We start from the raw sequence: 7,808 nt of genomic DNA on the forward strand, positions 1-7,808 counted from the left end.
AAACACAACAAAATGACATTTGGAATATATTTAAAAATTCTCAGAAATTGACAAGTGTCTAATTAAATGACAAGTGACAAAATATCTTCATTTATTAGGGTAGATATCTGGAAATATAGAAAATATATTTATATAAGATGATACGTTTAACAAGATCAGTCTTATGATAAGTTCAATAATAATAATGATTTCCTCCTAAGTCCATTTGAGCAATAATGTATTTGTAATATTGAATCGCTCATAAACAATATAGAAGGTTCTAAAACATATGAGGTGTAGTATAGCGCTAAGATCAAACCTCAAGTCATGACGAACCATGATGTTTTACAAGACATGACAATTTTATATACATTGAATAAAAAATCAAATAACTATAGAATTATATCAAATATACAAAGTTTTTAAAAATTGTATATCAACACTTAATATACAAAAGTTAACAAAACTCGAATATTTCATGCTCGGTCAGTAAAAAACAAACAAAAAACAAAAGCTCACGCCTTAAAAAAACTTGCACCATAACGTGATAAGGTGCTTTGATACGTTATTTTGACATCACACTTAAGAAACCCGTCTTCGACATTTTCAAGACGGCTACACCATGAATCACGTCATGTCGTGCCTTTTAGAACCATACTCATAAGTTAAGTTGCTCAAAACAACAATATTTATTTTAATAGGTACACAAATTATGTTACAAAGGTTTAAAAAAATAGTAAACTGTACAATTTGAGCGAAACCAAACAACTCGTATCAAAGTCTATGTGGGAGGTCAATCGCAAAACACTAGCAATATGTGGACATGTCAGGATTTGAACATTAAATCTCGTATGTGAAATTTCACTCTTCAACCATTGGTTCTGATCGTAGGGCTACTAAGGTTGGGGGAATTCACACAAAATAATAACATATTTGGCCACTTTTACCTAATTAAAGTTTAATAATAATAATAATAATAATAATAATAATTTGCTCCTAATTAATAATCATATCATGTTATTGTAAGGATGAAGGAGGGAGGTTGGGAGAGAGAATGATATTCTAAAAAGTTTGTCATGGTTTCACATAGAAATACAACCGAGAAACAATTTCTTAAATCTAGACCTTTATTTTTTCAATGACAAGAATTAATAAACGGTCTCTGGTTTCCAAAAGATAGCAACTTCAGGACAAAGTGGGAAACTATTATACTGTTGGTCCTTATTAGTTTCAAAATTTTGCATCGTTGATCCCTTTTAATAAATATATTAGTTATTAGCTGTTAAATAAAGGGTAAATGTCACTATAGTCCATTCAACTATCGTCATTTATTCAATTTGGTCGCTAAAGTATTTTTTTTACTCAATAGGTCATTAAACTTACAACTTGCATGTCTATTAAGTCATTTTCGTTAGTTTTTAACAGATCTTCTGTTAAGTAGTAATTATAATTTATAAGAATAGTCCCTATGATTTCAGTTTCTTTCGTGGTTGGTCTTAAACCAACATAGTTCATCACCGACGTCACCACCGTTCAATTCCGAAACCACCACCCTTTACCTCGGGCAACCCCGTTACCTATTATACTCAACCTTTCTCTTACACCCACTTCATATACATCATATTTCTCTCTATATATAGAACCTCATTCTTCTTCCAGCTTCTATCTCCTTCAAGAACACTAATTACAATGGAAGGAAGTTCCACTGATAATCAAAACACAACTACAGAAACAACTTCAACAGTTGCAGCACCGGTGACTACGCTTCCACTGATCGGCAGTGGGGGCAGCATGGTTCTTGACACCGATGAAGCGGGGTTGGAAGCTAGTTTCTTTATTTCTCATTGAAAAGTTGATATTGTCGCTTTGTTGAGGAAACACACATATAATGATGAGCTAGAACAAAGTAAGAGAGGACAGTCACCCCCAGCGAAAACTTGGTCAACGCCCAGGAACAACTTTTTGAGAAGACAGTCACCCCCAACGATGTCGGAAAACTAAACCGGTTAGTGATACCAAAGCAACATGCAGAGAAGCACTTACCGTTGCAAAGTGGAAGCACTTCCAAAGGAGTTCTTTTACATTTCGAAGACATCGGGATGAATGTATGGAGATTTCGTTACTCATACTTGAATAGTAGCCAGAGCTACGTTTTAAGCAAAGGTTGGAGCCGATTTGTGAAGGAAAAGAACTTAAAAGATGGTGACATTGTGAGCTTTCAGATATCCATGGGTTCAGACAAGAAACTTTACATCAACTGGAAGACAAAAAACGGGTCAGGTAGCTCTAATATTCAAGAACAAGCAACTTTACAACATGTTCAAGAACGATAGTGGCGCAAGTGACGAACGATGCTAGTAAAGGACCAACCACGAAAGAAATTGAAATCATAGGGACCATTCTTGTATATTATAATTACTAGTTAACAGAAGATCTGTTAAAAACTAATGAAAATGACTTAATAGACCTGTAAGTTGTAAGTTTAATGACCTATTGGACAAAAAAAAAAACTTCAGTGACCAAATAGGATAAATGACGATAGTTGAATGGGCTATAGTGACATTTACCCTTAAATAAATATGAAAAATACCGTTTTAGACTTTTTTTATATTTGCCTTATTTTCTTATTTTTATCATTATATTATTTATGTTTCTTTGTGTTTATTAATTGTCACGCCCTTGTTTATACGTAATCCAATTCCAATTCCTCACAAACCAATTATTCTCCAATGTAAATAAACCCTCACTTTTATCTTAGATTCCTATTCTGACACAACTCTAATGATTTTATTCCATCCTAACAACTAACCATTGCACAAGGCATGCCACCAAGAAAAATCAACAAGAATCAAACCAATTTCAAAACTAGCAAAAATCCAACCGAAATTAGCATAAATCAACCAAGGATTAACCAAAAATTAACCTAAAAATAAGCAAAAGTCGAATCAAAATAAACAAAATTTGAACCAAAACCATGGTCAGGTTTTTTATTATTTTTTGAATCATTGTTTATCTTTCATTTTTATATTGCAGTTTAGGGAATCGATGTGGTAGTTTTTGAGTTTGCAGCGATATGGATGAGAAGACAAGAGCTATAAATGAATTTAAGATAACAAAGAGAGGAGAAATGATGGAAAGTCAATGTTTCATGTTAAATTGTAACAACCCAAATTTCCAATAAAAACTTTCATTTTTAAGTAACGAAATCATATCCATAAAATATAAAATTCCAATCACATTTGTTTTCAAAATCCCTAACATCAAACAATTTATTCATAATATCAGAGTGTTCCCAATAAAAGGCCATAAAGTGCATGTCGTGCCATCATGCCGGGCTCTTGCCCTTAGACCCCGAAGTACCTGAAACAACCAACAAACTGTAATCTAACGCTTAGTGAGCTCCCCATAACATACCCCACACAATCCGCAAAATCATATAAACCATATCAACCATATAAGCCATGCATACAAACATATATGGATGTCGTGGGCTCCCCCTAGGGTCTTACACCTATGTGCTATGGGCACCCCCATGGTCTTACTTGGAATGTCATGGGCTCCCCCACATGGCTTATAACCAAGTGCCATGGGTACCCCCATGGTATTTACCTGGAATGCCATGGGCACCCCACATGGTCTAACAACCAAGTGCCATGGGCACCCCCATGGTCTTTACCTAGAATGCCATGGGCACCCCCACATGGCCTGATATCCAAGTGCCACGGGCTCCCACAAGATCTTCCATGATAGTATCACAAGACAATTAGCATATCACGTACCACATTATCAACTAGCATACCACATAACACGTAATGGGCCGGCCTTGGTGCCTTTAACTCATTGGTATGGTGACCAGACTCACCTCAAATGCGAACTGTAGCTGAGTAGGTCCAAACTCCTAGTACCAGCTCCGCCACCTCCCTAATCATAAACAGTTCCTTAGATACAACTCAACCCTTCAAACCCCTTAAAAGTCAACCCGTGTCAAAGGTAAAAGTCTAGGTCAAGTCTAGGTCAAGGTCAACTCTCTGAGTTGACCTAACTCGTTTAATTTATCCCAGTAACCCGTCGAGTCCATTCCAAAGCCGTAATTGCGATGTTGTGATCCAAGTCATCGAGCTCTCCAATAACTCATCGAGTTCCTCTATTTTCCTACAGAATCGAGGTAACTCCAATCCAAATCGCCGAGTTCCCTTATTAACTCGTCGAGTTCTTTAGTTTGTCAAGTCACTTAATGCATTAAGCCCTTGTTCTCGTATCCAAAGGTTCCAAACTTCAGATACCCTTTCATAGAGATGTCTAGAAGGGTAAATTTTCCAACTTTACTCCTAAGGATCATCTAATAAGCTTTAGACCCAAACCCTAGCTCCTTTGAGGAGGGTCTTGACCCATTAAGCCTCTAACCCTTGCTTCAACGTTCCATATTACAGATCTAACGTCCTAAGGTGGTTTAATCATGTAAACTTTTCAACTTTACGTCCATGCATGCTAGAAATACCCTCTAAGGTTCATTTTTGGCTTCATATCGACATATTGCATGAATGGGACATGGAGGCTATTAAAGTTTGCAACTTTAATCCTCTAGAGGTCTTATAGAGGCCAAATCTACACTTTCAACCTCTTGAAACCTCTTTTCTTTGGACATCCAAGCCAAAGTCCCAAAACCAAGCCCAAAACTATAAAAGATTAGATCTAATAAGCTACATGTCAAGGTTATGATTTTATACCTTGAAGATGTTGCCCTTGATGTAGAGTTTCTGGATCTAAGTTCACTTCTCCAAGCTTAATACTTCTCTCTTCAAAACCTCCTTCAAAGATCTTCAACAATCACTCAAACACTCACAAAACTCAATGAACAAGGAGGAAGGCGATTCTAGGGTTTTCTCTAGGCAAGGAGGCTGGTAAGGAGGCCATCCCTAGGAGTTAAGTCCTTTAAATAGGATGCAATACCCGAAAAATTAGGGTTTTCCTTTCCAATGCCAACTTGTCGAGTTCGGGCTCCCCAACTCGTCGAGTAGGTCCTTCAATGTACGCGGCTAGAAAGCTTTCTACTCATCGAGTTGGAGCCTCCCAACTCGTCGAGTTCCTTCTAATATTTAAAAATAATTAGAATTAATTCATACCTGGACTAAGCGTTACAAATCTCCCCCACTTGAACTAAACTTCGTCCTTGAAGTTTGCTGATACGAAAAGGTCCAGATAATGCTCCCTCATCTCATCCTCCAGTTCCCAGGTCCATTCAGAGCCTCTTCGGTGTTGCCGTTGCACCTTAACTAGCTTCACTTCCTTGTTCCGTAGGGTTTTTGTTTTCCAGTCTAAAATTGCTATTGGTTTCTCCACGTAATTCAGTTTCTCATTAACCTGAATATCATCTAAGGAGAGGACTGCGGCCTTGTCAGTGACACACTTCCGGAGCTGCGACACGTGGAAGGTGTTGTGGATCTAACTAAGATTGACCAGTAGATCCAAACGATAGGCTACCTTGCCTACCCAGGTAGAAATCCTGAATAGGCCAATAAACCGGGGCCTTAATTTTCCCTTCTTTCGAAATCTAATGCCACCCTTCCACGACGACACTTTTAGCAAAAAAATTCTCCTACTTGAAACTCGAGTTTCGAGCGACGCCGGTCAACATAGGTCTTCTAATGACTCTGAGCGACCCGTAGCCTGTCGCGCACCTGCTGAATCAATTCGGTGGTTCTGAGCACCACATCGGTGCTTTCCATAACTCGGTGCTTAATCTCCCCCCAACATACGAGAGTCCTGCACCTCCGACCATGCATACAAAATCTCAAATAGGGTTCGGTCAATACTAGCATGATAACTGTTGTATGAAAGCTCTTCTAGTGGAAGGTATGTATCCCAACTCCCTTCGAAATCCAATACGCATGCCCGTAGCATATCCTTGAGCATCTGGATCTTCCGCTCTCTCTATCCGTCTGTCTGGAGGTTGTACGCAGTGCTAAAGTGTAACTGTGTGCCCAGTTCCTCGTGGAACGTCCTCCAGAATCTGGAGGTGAATTGAACATCGCAGTCTGAGACCACCAATACTAGCACTCCGTGCCCAACCACCACCTCTCGCACATAGATATCTGCTAATTTCTTAGCAGAAATACTCTTGGGGATCAGAATAAAATGGGCACTCTCCGTTAATCTATCCACAATGACCCAAATGGAGTCGACGCCCCTCACCGTCCTCGGTAACTTCATGATGAAGTCCATGGTGATCTCTTCCCATTTCCGCATGGGAATGGATAGCGGCTGAACTTTGTTGTGGGGCCTCTAATGTTCGGCCTTGACCTTCCTACAAGTTAAGAACCACTCCACGAACCTTGTGATCTCACGCTTCATGCATGGCCACCAATAACTCAACCTCAAATCCCTATACGTCTTTTTGGCCCACGGGTGAATAGAGAACTTGGATGTGTGTGCCTCCTCCAAAATCTTTTGCCTTACACCCCCAGATACCGGTACCCACACCTGGCCACACTGTGTCAAAAGACCCCGATCATCCCATACAAATATGGGAATCTAACCTCGAATCCGCTCTATCTTCCAGTTCTCTTTCTTCAAACCCTCCATTTGAGCTTCCTTGATCATATCCATCAAGGGGTAGGTCAACGTCATCCTCAGACAGATATCTCTAACCGGAACACTCGCCGTATTGCGGATCAGAGCATCGGCCACCATGTTGGCCTTCCCTAGATGGTACAAAATCTCGCAATCATAATTTTTAGTACATCGAACCACCTGCTCTGCTGCATGTTAAGGTTCTACTGATCCATCAAATACTTCAAACTTTTCTAGTCAATAAAGATGGTGCACCAAACTCCGTACAGGTAATGTCTCTAGATTTTGAGGGCAAACACCATCGCCCCCAATTCCAGGTCGTGAATGGGGTAGTTCGACTCGTGAGGCTTCAGCTGCCTCGAGGCATATGCGATCACATGCCCCCTCTGGATTAAAGCAACACCTAACCTTGTGATAGACACATCACAATACACCACCAAATCATCCAACCCCTGGTAAGTGATAAAATCAAGGCCTCACATAGTCTCTGTCTTAAAGTCTCGAAAGCCGAATACTGATCTGGGCCCTACCAAAATGTCACATTCTTCTTGGTCAAGCGAGTCAAAGGTACCGTAATCTTGGAGAAATCCTGAATAAATCTCCGGTGATACCCCGCTAGGCCCAAGAAGCTATGGATCTCAGGTGCATTCTTTAGTATTTCCTATCACTGCCTTAATCTTGGCTGGATCAACCAGAATACCCTCTTGGTTGATGATGTTTCCCAAAAAATGCACCTCACGCAACCAAAAATCACACTTTGAGAACTTGGCATAAAGCTTTTTCATCCTCAGTGTCTCCAATACCTCCCTCAAATACTGCTCGTGTTGCTTCTTGGTCTTAGAATAGACCAAGATATCATCAATAAAAATGATCACAGACCAATCCAACATCAGCCAACACACCATGTTCAAGAGCTCCATGAATGTTGTTGGGGCATTGGTAAGCACAAATGGCATCACCACAAACTCATAGTAACCGTACCTAATCCTCATCTGATGGTACCCCGACCGAAGATCAATCTTGGAAAACCAAGATGCACCCTAAAACTGATCGAACAAATCATCGATCCTCGAAAGCGGATAACAATTTTCACCGTTAGCTTTTTCAGTTCTCGATAATCGAAAATCGGTGCTCCCCACGGAGAGCTGCTCGGACAAATAAACCCTCGATCTAGACAACTCCTAAGGTTGCATAGACAACTCCTGCATCTTAGGCGGAGCTAGCCGGTACGATGCCTTGGCTATCGGAGTAGAACCCGA

At 39.9% G+C, this 7,808-nt stretch overlaps 1 pseudogene; it reads left to right on the top strand.

The window, feature by feature from the left end:
• The first annotated feature begins 1,668 nt into the window (after positions 1-1,668).
• LOC111896838 (AP2/ERF and B3 domain-containing transcription factor RAV1-like) lies at positions 1,669-2,312 on the top strand (annotated as a pseudogene).
• Positions 2,313-7,808: the final 5,496 nt, after the last annotated feature.

Source organism: Lactuca sativa, chromosome 9 (assembly GCF_002870075.4).
Source record: "Lactuca sativa cultivar Salinas chromosome 9, Lsat_Salinas_v11, whole genome shotgun sequence".
NCBI lineage: Eukaryota > Viridiplantae > Streptophyta > Magnoliopsida > Asterales > Asteraceae > Lactuca > Lactuca sativa.